Here is a 12,536-nt window from a genome sequence, read left to right on the forward strand (position 1 = left end):
TGAATAATCCATGTCTGGATTCTCTACTGCAATACAGAGGTCAAGATTACTAAATCTTCCTATGTTTTTCATCACAGGCAGTGGCTCAATGGGTAGAGTTGCTGTCTAAGTAGAAGTAGTTCACGAGTTTGAGTCCCAGCTGTCCTGGTAAAGAATTTAATTACATTTATTTATAATTTTAAATTATAATTATTATTTATTTAAAATTATAATTTAATTTAATGATGCACTGAGGGGAGGAGCCGGACATCAGCTGTGAGCTGCGGGACACACCTCTAAAATCGGAGCAGTTCACGCAATGAGGCTGCTTTCTCTCTTTTTTCTCTCTTTTTCTCTCTTTCTCTTTCTCTCTCTCTCTCTCTCTCTTTCTCTCTCTTTCTCTCTCTCTCTTTCTATCCCTTTCTCTCTTTCTCTCTCTCTCTCTTTTTTTCTCTCTTTTTTTCTCTCTCTCTTTTTTCTCTCTCTCTCTCCTCTTTGTAGCTGAATAATCCACTTCTTGAGTCTCTACTGCAATACAGAGGTCAAGATTACCAAATCTTCCTATGCTTTTCATTACAGGCAGTGGCTCAATGGGTAGACCTGCCGCCTAAGAAGAATTAGTTCATGAGTTCGAGTCCCAGCCGTCCTGGTAAAGAATTTAATTACATTTATTTATAATTTTTAATTATAATTATTATTTATTTATAATATAGTTTAATTTAATTATGCACTGAGGGGAGGAGCCGGACATCAGCTCTGAGCCGCGGGACACACCTCTAAAATCGGGGCACTTCACGGAATGAGGCTGCTTTTTCTCCTCCATTTTTCTCCTCCTATTTCCTCCCTCCCTTTTTCCTCCCTCCCTTTTTTCTCCCTCCCTTTTTTCTCCCTCCCTTTTTTTCCTCCTCCCTTTTTCTCCCTCCCTTTTTAATACAGAGGTCAATATTACCAAATATTCCCATGCTTTTCATCACAGGCAGTGGCTCAATGGGTAGACCTGCCGCCTAAGAAGAATTAGTTCATGGGTTCGAGTCCCGTCTGTCCTGGTAAAGCATTTAATTAAATTTATTTATAATTTTAAATTATAATTATAATTTAATTTAATTATGCACTAAGGGGAGGAGCCGGATATAAGCTGTGAGCCACGGGACACACCTCTAAAATCGGAGCAGTTCACGGAATGAGGCTGCATTGCTCTCTCCTCTCTCTCCTTTCTCTCCTCTCTCTCTTCTCTCTTCTCTCTCCTCTCTCGTCTCTCTCTCCTCTCTCTCTTCTCTCTCTCAGACCTGGCGATGATCAGCTGATGCGATCACCTGACGGAATCAGCTGACACTATAAGTCGAGCGGTGAGGCCGGCTTTTTACCGCCCGGCCGGCTAAACTATCAGCTGATGCTGTCGGACAGGAGTCTGCACAGAAGTGTGTTGTTTTTTTTTTCTTTTGCACTGATGCATTAGCTGATTGTATAAAAGCCGTTTACACAATCAGCTAATGTGTGATGTGATTCAGGCCCTTGAACCTGACACATCATCTGATTGCTTTGCCTTCCAGCAAACCGATCAGAAGATATTGGATCCGGATTGGACAGCGCGGGACCCTTGACCCAGGATTACTGCGGAGGGGGTTCTTAATTTCAATAAAGAGGGAGTCACTAATTGGGTTGTGTTTTATTTCTAATAAAAATATTTCTCTGTGTGTTGCGTTTTTTTATCTGTACTAGAAATTCATGGTGGCCATGTCTAATATAGGCGTGACACCATAGATTTCGGGCTTAGGGCCAGTTGATAATATACAGCTAGCCCTAACCCCATTATTACCCAGTGAGCCACCCGTCAACAGGGCAGCTGGAAGAGTTGGGTACAGCGCCAGAAGATGGCGCTTCTATGAAAGCGCCATTTTCTGGGGCGGCTGCGGACTGCAATTCGCAGAAGGGGTCCCCAGAAAGCTTGGGCACCCTGCGCTTCGGATTCCAATCCCCAGCTGCCTAGTTATACCTGACTGGACACAAAATTTGGGTGAAGCCCACGTCATTTTTTTTTTTAATTATTTCATGAAATTCATGAAATAATTTTTTTAAAAAAAGGGCTTCCCTATATTTTTGGTCCCAGCCGGGTTCAAATAGGCAGCTGGGGGTTAGGGGCAGCCTGTAGCTGCCTGCTGTAACTGGCTAGCATACAAAAATATGGCGAAGCCCACGTAATTTTTTTGGGGGGCAAAAAACTCCTGCATACAGTCCTGGTTGGAGTATGCTGAGCCTTGTAGTTCTGCAGCTGCTGTCTGCTGTCTGTCTGTATGGAGGAGAGGAGACAGCAGCTGCAGAAATACAAGGCTCAGCATCCTCCATCCAGGACTATATGCTGGAGGGAGATGCAGGTGGAGCAGAACTACAAGGCTCAGCATACTTCATACACTAGTGTATGCAGGAGTGCAGACAGCAGCTGCAGAACTACAAGGCTCAGCATGCTGCATCCAAGACTGTATGCTGGAGGGAGAGACAGGGGGAGCAGAACTACAAGGCTCAGCATGCTCCATTCACTAGTGTATGCAGGAGAGCAGACAGCAGCTGCAGAACTACAAGGCTCAGCATACTCCATCAAGGACTGTATACAGGAGTTTTTTGCCCACCAAAAAAATGACGTGGGCTTCACCATATTTATGTATGCTAGCCAGGTACAGCAGGCAGGTATGACTGCCCCCAACCCCCAGCTGCTTATTTATACCCGGCTGGGAACTAAAAATATAGGGAAGCCCTTTTTTTAATTATTTCATGAATTTCATGAAATAATTAAAAAAAAAAAAAAACAACATGGGCTTCGCCCCATTTTTGTGTCCAGCAAGGTACAACTAGGCAGCTTGGAATTGGAATCCTCAGCACAGGTTGGCCCGAGGTTTCTGGGCCCCTATGCTGCAAATTGCAGTCTGCAGCCGCACCAGATGATGGCGCTTTCATAGAAGCGCCATCATCTGGCGCTGTATCCAACTCTTCAAGCTGCTTTGGTGATGGGTGGCTCGCTGGATAATAATGGGTTAATACTAGCTTTGTTTTACTAGCTAGTATTAAGCCAGAGATTCATAATATCAGGCATGTTTGACCCGGCCATTAAGAATCTCCAATAAAGGGTTAAAAAAAAGACACCACACAGAGAAAAAATACTTTAATAGAAATAAATACACAGACACACTTATAGACTCAATGTTTATTACTCACTCTCACCCCTACACGATCCTGGTCTTCTGTCTTCTTTCTCCTTCAACCCATGCAGCTCTGCTACATCAGATAGCACTGCATGGGAGGAAGACGCTGCTGCCCTGTGCAGAAATCACTCAGTGAGAGTGACCACAGGCTACCGGCTGTTAGCGGTGACTTCACCGCTCACAGCCGGGTTACCATAGCAACAGTGCTCCGATCACGTGATTCCCGGTGCCGCTATTTACCAGCTGTGACAGCCATTCCTTGCATGTAAGCTGACTCTGTAAAGAGCGCCCCATGCAGGAACGGGCAGTCGTCCGTGTGCCAGAGCATGTCGCCGGTGCACAGAGATACACAAACGATCACCGCATACTGGAGAGATGCACGGACCTAGGACAGGAGATGACGTCTAGCCATGTGACCATGAGGAGATAAGGTATGCACACCAGTGACTATGTAAGGGGAATACATGAAATAGCAGAAACTGCTGTGTGAATACTGACTTGAAAAATCCAATAGCTATATGTAAGAGTGAAAATGTGAACAAATGGAATCTGCATTACTGCCATGAACATATGAATCAAGAGAAATTTAGCTACTGAATTGATCAATGCAATAGAGCCCCAACACTACGCCAAAGTATTTGTCTACGTTGGGGTCCCTAGCTTGTGTGTGTCCTCTCATGCAGTTAAAAAAACTTACCGTGTATGGGAAGCTGAGACCCAGGCTATTTATGCGTATGATATGGATTGGCAATAGGTGTGGTTGGGGAGGGTTCACAAACGAAAAACTACTAACAAATAAGGAATAACGTTTGGAACACCATTTTAAGTCTGAACTGGGTGCAAAAACCTAAAAAAACATCACTATGGGGAGATAAGGTATGTACACCAGTGACTATGTAGTCTTGGAGCTCTATTGCATTGATCAATTCAGTAGCTAAATTTCTCTTGATTCATATGTTCATGGCAGTAATGCAGATTCCATTTGTTCACATTTTCACTCTTACATATAGCTATTGGTTTTTCAAGTCAGTATTCACACAGCAGTTTCTGCTATTTCATGTATTCCCCTTACATAGTCACTGGTGTGCATACCTTATCTCCCCATAGTGATGTTTTTTTTAGGTTTTTGCACCCAGTTCAGACTTAGAATGGTATTCCAAACGTTATTCCTTATTTGTTAGTAGTTTTTCGTTTGTGAACCCTCCCCAACCACACCTATTGCCAATCCATATCATACGCATAAATAGCCTGGGTCTCAGCTTCCCATACACGATAAGTTTTTTTAACTGCATGAGAGGACACACACAAGCTAGGGACCCCAACGTAGAGAAATACTTTGGCGTAGTGTTGGGGCTCTATTGCATTGATCAATTCAGTAGCTAAATTTCTCTTGATTCATATGTTCATGGCAGTAATGCAGATTCCATTTGTTCACATTTTCACTCTTACATATAGCTATTGGATTTTTCAAGTCAGTATTCACACAGCAGTTTCTGCTATTTCATGTATTCCCCTTACATAGTCACTGGTGTGCATACCTTATCTCCCCATAGTGATGTTTTTTTAGGTTTTTGCACCCAGTTCAGACTTAGAATGGTGTTCCAAACGTTATTCCTTATTAGCCATGTGACCAGTCTGTAGCCAATGAGATAATAGACATGTGACTGGTCACATGGCTATTTGACGTCATGATAGGTCCTGTCATCACTGCTGGTTACCGGGAGGACGCAGCGATTACTGATGGAAAAGCTGCGGGAGACAGAGTGCAGGACGCATCGCGGGCACCGGTAAGTGTTATGGCAATGTTTATTAACTGTATTAAGAATCTCTGGCTTAATACTAGCTAGTAAAACAAAGCTAATATTAACTAATAATTACCCAGCGACCCACCGTCACCAGGGCAGCTGGAAGAGTTGGATACAGCGCCAGATGATGGCGCTTCTATGAGAGCGCCATTTTCTGGGGCAGCTGCGGACTGCAATTCGCAGCATAGGGGCCCAGAAACCTCGGGCTAACCTGTGCTGCGGATTCCAGTCCCCACCTGCCTAGTTGTACCTGGCTGGACACAAAAATGGGGCGAAGCCTACGTCGTTTTTTTTTTTAATTATTTCTTGAAATTCATAATTAAGAAAAGGGCTTCCCTATATTTTTAGTTCCCAGCCGGGTACAAATAGGCAGCTGAGGGTTGGGGGCAGCCCATACCTTGCTGCTATACCTGGCTAGCATACAAAAATATGACGAAGATCACGTCATTTTTTTTTTTTAGTTTTTTGAGAAAAGAAAAAAAATGCTTCCCTGTATTTTCCATTGACAGTGAAGGTACACCAAGCAGTGGGGGTTAGCAGCCAGTAGCTGCTTGGATTACCCTTATCTAGCAATACAAAAAATGCAGCGGGAGCCCATATATTTTTTATTATTTATTTAAATAACTAAAAAAAATGGGCTTCCCTGTATTTTGATTGCCTGAGATGACAGTGCTGTAAAAATAAATATTTAAAAAAAATGACGTAGCGCCCCGAAGTATTTTTGATTCTCAGCGCAGTTAAAGCAGACAGCTACGGGTTGCCACCCCCATCTGCCTGGCGTTACCTTGGCTGGCAATCAAAATACAGGGAAGCTCATTAATTTTTGTTATTTAAAAAAATAGTTAACAAAAAAATTACGTGGGGTCCCCCCATTTTTGATAGCCAGCTAGGGTAAAGCAGACTGCTGTAGCCTGAAAACCACAGCTGGCAGCTTTACCGTGGTTGGGGATCCAATGTGGAGGTCACCCCAGGCTCTTTTTTATAATTATTTTATAAATAATAATAATTACAAAAAAAGTGGGGTCCCCCCCAAATTGGATCACCAGCCAAGGTAAAGCGGACAGCTGTGGTATCGTATTCTCAGGGTGGGAAGGTCCATAGTTATTGGCACTTCACAGCATAAAAATAGCAGGCCGCAGGCGCCCCAGAAGTGGAACATCCACTAGATGCGCCAATCCTGGCGCTTCACCCCAGCTCATCCCGTGCCCTGGTGTAGTGGCAAACGGGGTAATAAATTAGGGATTGATACTAGCTGTAAGGTCACCTGACATCAAGCCCAACAGTTTGTGATTTTATGGCGTCTATCAGATACCCGACATCACAAACTGTCAGTAATAACAAAAAAAATAGACAAAAAAATATGTATTTCAAAAAACACTCCCGAAAACATTCCCTCTTTCACCAATTTATTGTAAGGAAAAAAAATAAGTGGGTCCCACGACGACTTTGGACCCTGTAGAATATGGGGGGGGACACGCTCAGGGAACGTATCCCCCATTTTCTAGGAGTGCAGACCTTCCATGTCAGGAGTATGGGTGCAATGAATCTGCACGCACTCTCCCCGGGTCCACAGCAGCAGAGTCCATGTCGTAATGGTTGCTACCAAAGCTGCAATGCCCTGCTCATGAGGTAAAGGCATGCCTAATCAGAACTATTCTACATTTCCAAATATTGGTATTTGCTGATATTATTGCTATACCACCTACTATATATTGGGGATAGGATCTTGGAGATGGAATACCCCTTTAAGTCCAGTTATCCAGCTGAATGAATACTAAACAACAGAGCTTGCTATTTAGATGTGTTTTCTTGTGGCGTATAACGGACTCTCATGTTTGGTAGTTGTTCAGCAGGGCAACTATAAAATCAAATGCCTCCTTTTGGAAATGTAGTATAGCTCTCCTGATCAACTATGTTCCTTACCTCATGAGCAGGGCATTGCAGTTGCTTACAGATGCATGGTTACCGCCACTCACTGTGTCTGAACACAGGAAGCTGAGCTGACAGCCGCTCTGTGCATGCAGCAGCGTGTATTGTGAAGGAGGGGGCCGCGGGGGATCAACACTGCACAGGTACCGTGGGACACCAGGGAACACCGGTGGGGCTATAGGGGGTAACCTGGCAGGGCCTGGGGAGGATTCTTCTGTCGCATGTGTCATGGCACATGTGACAGAAATCAGAGGAGTAGGGTGAATGAGGCCAGCGCGCTACTGTGCACACGGCCATCTTAGATTTCCGGGAGGGGGTCGGGGAAGGGGGGCACTTTGGCGACACCAGGGGACCGGGGAGGAAATTTATCTCCCATCTGACATGTTTGTTCATGCCGGATGGGAGATAAATAATTTTTTACCGGCACTGTCATTTACTGTAACGTGATCATCGGTATACAGTGTATACCGGTGATCACGTAAACGGGGACCGGAAAAACCGGCCTGAATCATGATCTCCAGGGTTTCAGCTACGCCTGAAACCCCGGAGATTTTCTGACTCTGGGGGGCGTTATTCACTTATTTCTGCCTGCTGTTTATAAAGGGAAGATCAGAATAAGGCTACATTCACACGACCGATCCGTTTTTGCGGTCCGTAAAAAAACGGTCCGTTTTTTTTCACGGGTGCATCCGTGTGGCATCCGTTTCCGTTCCGTATACGGTCCGTATGTCATCTGTTTGTCATCCGTGTGCCTTCCGTTTTTTTTTGCGTACTGCAAAAAAACTGAAGGAGGGAAAATACATAAATTTACCCAGGATCCATAGCTTCAACCTACATGAGGTGGTCACATGTTCACTCCAGTGCCATTTTCTACTGCTTTTCACAGCGTAGAGCGCTCTGTTGATTTTCCTGTGCTTGTACACTTCATATCAGTCTTTTCTGTCATTATAATGGCAGAAAGACACATTTGCATTCGTTGGTGCCTTTCATGTGGCACTAAGGGGTGCATAGACTTGTATTTAGCCAAAAAAAAAATAAATTTAAAAAAAAATGACGTAGGGTTCCCCTTATTTTTGATAGTCAGCTAGGGTAAAGCAGATGGCTGCAGCCTGCAGACCACAGCTGGCAGCTTCACCTTGGCTGGTAATCCAAAACTGAGGGCACTTCACGCTGTTTTTTAAATTAAATAATTTAAAAAAAAAAACCACGTGGGGGTCCCCCCAAAATTGGATCACCAGCCAAGGTAAAGTGGACAGCTGGGGTCTGATATTCTCAGACTAGGGAGGTGCATGGTTATTGGACTCTCCCCAGCCTAAAAATAGCAGGCCGCAGCCGCCCCAGAAGTGGCGCATCCATTAGATGCTTCGCTCCAGCTCATCCCGTTGCCCTGGTGCGGTGGCAAACGGGGTAATATATGGGGTTAATACCAGATGTGTAATGTCACCTTGCATCAAGCCCTGGGGTTCGTGAGGTGAGCCTAGCGGGGCCATGTGTGCAGGCGGCGGAGTGCAAAGTGGATGGAGCCTAGCGGGGCCATGTGTGCAGGCGGCGGAGTGCGAGGTGAGTGGAGCCTAGCGGGGCCATGTGGCGCTGAGGACGTCAGTGTCGGGGACTGCATGGCTGGGGACAGGTGAGTGTGAGTGTGTGTGTGTGTGTGTACATGCCGAGTGCAGGAGGGGGCGGAGCCGAGCGGGGAAGTGTCGGCTCCCTGCATACGTAACCAGGCTAAATATTGGGTTACCAAGCAAAGCGCTTTGCTTGGATACCCGATATTTACTTTGGTTACCAGCTTACGCAGGTTGCCAGCGATGGCTCCCTGCACACTGTAGCTGTAAAAGCCCTGCTTTTGGTGATCGAACCATTCTCAAACGTAACTCGAACTGTCGAGCTTTTAGCAAAAAGCTTGAGTTCGAGTTCGATCTCGAGCACCCCCCAAAATCACTCGAACATGAAATTGGCAAACCTCGAACATCGCTCAACTCTAAACATGAGTACTAATACAATACCCTATTGCATATGGAAAGGTGGTAGCCCATATAGTAAGAGAGTGGAAACAAAGCATAATCCAAAAGAAGGGAAGATCCCACACATATAGCTTCTCAAGGCAGCTTCATCATGGGAGGTATAGAAGTCAATTCAATTCTGACCAGTGTCAATTTATGAGTTAATAACTCTGAAACATTTCAACATATCACAGTGATTCTGAGATGGTTTTTTCCGAGACATAATGTACTTCATGTTAGTGGTAAATTTAGAGAGATTTTGCTCGTGTTTATTTGTGAAAATATTGGAAATTTGGCAACATTTTTGTCAATTTTGCAGTTTTAATATTTTTCACATTATGCCCTTAAAGCAGAGAGATATCTCGAAAAAAATAATTAATAAACAACATTTACCACATTTCTACTTTACATCAGCACCATTTTTAAAACATATTTTTTATGAGCAATTTCCTATTTTTCCAACAAAATGTACAAAACTATTGTTTTAAGGGACCCTACAAATTGCTCAAAATCACATCCAAGAAGTTTGTTATCCTGTTATTTGTTATTGGTGGGTGCTTGACAAGAACTAAATCAATTTGGAAGGAAAAAATGAAAATGTTACTTTTTCCCATAAAAATTCTCCTTTAGCCCCAAATTTTGCATTTTCAGAAGAGTAACAGGAGAAAATGCAGCTTACAGTCCGTTGTGCAATTTCTCCTGAGTATGCTGATACCCCACATATTTTGGAAAACTACTATTTGAGGCCAAGTCAGGGCTCGGAAAAGAAGGCACTGTATTTGAATTTTGGAGCTCAAAATTATCAAAAATTGATAGTGAATACCATGTCTTGTTTGCAGAGCCCCGGAGGTGTCTAAGCAGTGGGAACCCCCACAAGTGACCCCATTTTAGAAACTAGACCCTTCGATGAATTTATTTAGATATTTCGTGAGCACTTTAAACCCAAAGGTGCTTCATAGAATTTTATAATGTTGAGCCGTAAAAATAAAAAAATGTTCTATGAAACTCAGTCTTGTCAAAATGTTGGAAATTGTTTTTGCATTCAGTGAAAAAATGATTAAAATTTTACTTTTCCAAGGGGGTGCATTCATTTATGCTGAGCGCTAAATGAGGGCTCCCAAAATCCATCTCCTAGTAAAGCTGATAATAATATCAACACCGTATTATACACCCCTTAAAGAAGGCACATGAACAGGTGTTTCCATACAAAATGGCATAAGGTAGATCATCAGGAAGCCAGGGATCCACCGCACCCGATGGGCATTTTGTTTGGAAATCAATATTTACATTTCACTTCATCTTGTTGCCTTTCATGGTTCATTAGACTAGTACAAAATATTAATTTGATTGAGATTTTTCTTTTGATCAATCATTTTGCATATTATTAATTGCTAACAAACTACAGTATATACATTTCAATTTTTGAACATATTCTTACTTAGCTAACTTTTTAGGCAGGTGTGAAAATATGTTGCTTTTTTATGTATATGTCTTTAATATTTTATTATGTTTGTGGAGTAAAATCCCTTGTCTTTCTTGTTTTTCTGCCTGAAGAAAAAAATAGTTCTTATGTTAACAGTAAGCTAAAGAAAAATATATAATTTATGTAAAGAAACATAAAACTGCTCAAGAACAAACTGACACAGCACAAAGGAGGGAAAGTAACCCACCTATGGCCTCTTTCACACGGCTGTGAAAATCACGCCTGTTTTTCATGGACGTGTCAAAGGTGCGTATTGCACTCCGTGTGCCGTGTTTATGGCACACGTGTGTTCTCCATGTGTTATCCATGATAACACATGGAGAACGGGAGCTTTCTGCTCACTTGTCCCTGGCGTTGCTGTCCTTGGTGCTGATCTTCGGTCTCCGGTCCTGCCGACACCCCACTCCTGCTGCTTCCGACCCGCAGTGGAGTGAATATGCAATGAGCATAATGAGCGTGGCTCGGAAGTAAGTGACAGCAGCGGCATAGACAGCAGAGCTGGAGAAGTTGAGTATAGAAATTCACAGGCACATGTGTTTTCTCCGGTGCATGTCACATGGATCACATCCGTGCGATCCGTGTGTGGTCCGTGTGACACCTGTGATGTTGGAGAAAAACAGACATGTCTACGTGTGGAGCACACGGGCACACGTATGCTCCACTCGGACACACGGTTCATGGCAAAACATGCACGTGAGCGCAGACCCATTGATTTTAATGGGTCTACGTGTGCCCGTGTCTCCGGCACGTGAGGAAACGGACCAAACACGTGCCGGAGACACGGACGTGTGAAAGGGGCCTAAAGCTAAGTTCACATGTCCAGTTATCCTCCATTAGAACGGATCCAGCGGCAATCCATTGGCAAAAAGTTCTGCAAACATAACTTTTTATTTGTTTTTAAACAACTGATTTCCGCTGGATCTATATATTGCTTACTGGATCAGTTTCAAATGGAAGATAAATAACAAATCCGTTTTTCATAGACTCCAATGTAAAAAAAAATCCATCCCCCTAAAATCAGGTATTTAAAGGGAACCTGTCAGGTCTAATATGCACCTAGAACCATGGGCAGTGCTATTTTGCTAATTCCTGCCTAATCGTCCCTGTATACACTAGCATAGATAAAGGATCTTTAGACAAAGTATTTCTAAAATTTTTTACCGTATGCTAATGAGCACAGGACTAGTCCTCTGGATGTTAGTTCCCCTGAAAAGTCGGCTACATTAGTATGTTAGTACGCCCCTGTGGGCATGCTAATGAATATGCAGCATCAGAGGATGATCTCGCTCACCTCTCCACTGCCATCTTGTCCGACACTGGGTTTTGGCTCAGTTTCAGTTATGTGCACTACTTCAGTTTGAAGCCAGGACCAGTACAATCAGCTTCATAATGCGCATGACCGGAACTCCGGGGTCATGCACACTGAGCCAAAATCCAGCGTTGGACGCGACTGGAGTCAGAGAGGTGAGTGAGATCATCCTCTGACGCTGCGCTTTCATTGGCATGTTATCACAACCACAGCGGTGCACTAACATACTAATGGGGGCAACTGGTAGGGGCACTAACTTCCAGGGACTAGTCTCCTCGCTCATTAGCAATATCTTTAGAAATACTTTTTCTAAAGATCTCTTTATTTATGCTAGTGTATACATGGTCTGTTAGGAAGGGATTAGCAATATGAACCCAAAATGTCTCGTGGTTCTGGGTGCATATTGGACCTGACAGTGACAGGTTCCCTTTAAAACAGACAAAAAGTTGTGTTTTCACAACTTTTTACCAATGAATTGCTGCTGAATATGATCTAATGTATGATTACTAAACATATGAGCCTAAAACATGTGCTAAACACTCAGATTCCATACAATTTTATCTTTGGAAAGAAATGTAATTCTTCAAACCAAATATATAAAGAAATGTATGCTTTAATTTAGAAAAAAAGTTTTCATTATATTTTCAAAAGTTCTTCCTTTGTCTGAATTAACGTACTAACATTAAATCAGGAATGTCAAACTCATATAAACAGAAGGTCAAATTTAAAAACTTGGACAAAGTCATAGGCCAATCTAGTCGCAAGTCCCACATAGTCTTTCATACAGAAAAATGGGCCCCACATAGGCCTCCCTACAAAATAATGAGCTTCACT

General features: G+C 43.3%; 1 protein-coding gene across 2 annotated transcripts in view; it reads left to right on the forward strand.

The window, feature by feature from the left end:
• The window catches only part of HTR1F (5-hydroxytryptamine receptor 1F), a 417,661-nt gene that overhangs the window by 223,965 nt on the left and 181,160 nt on the right, over positions 1–12,536 (forward strand). Inside the window, exon 2 of one of the 2 annotated variants that reach the window (XM_075333085.1) lies at positions 559–628. The exons of the other annotated variant lie outside the window; for it this stretch is intronic. The gene's annotated coding sequence lies outside the window, so the exon portion shown is untranslated. The remainder of the gene's footprint in view (positions 1–558; positions 629–12,536) is intronic. 2 annotated transcript variants of the gene reach the window in all.

This window comes from Anomaloglossus baeobatrachus, chromosome 2 (assembly GCF_048569485.1).
Source record: "Anomaloglossus baeobatrachus isolate aAnoBae1 chromosome 2, aAnoBae1.hap1, whole genome shotgun sequence".
In the NCBI taxonomy this organism is placed as follows: Eukaryota; Metazoa; Chordata; class Amphibia; order Anura; family Aromobatidae; genus Anomaloglossus; species Anomaloglossus baeobatrachus.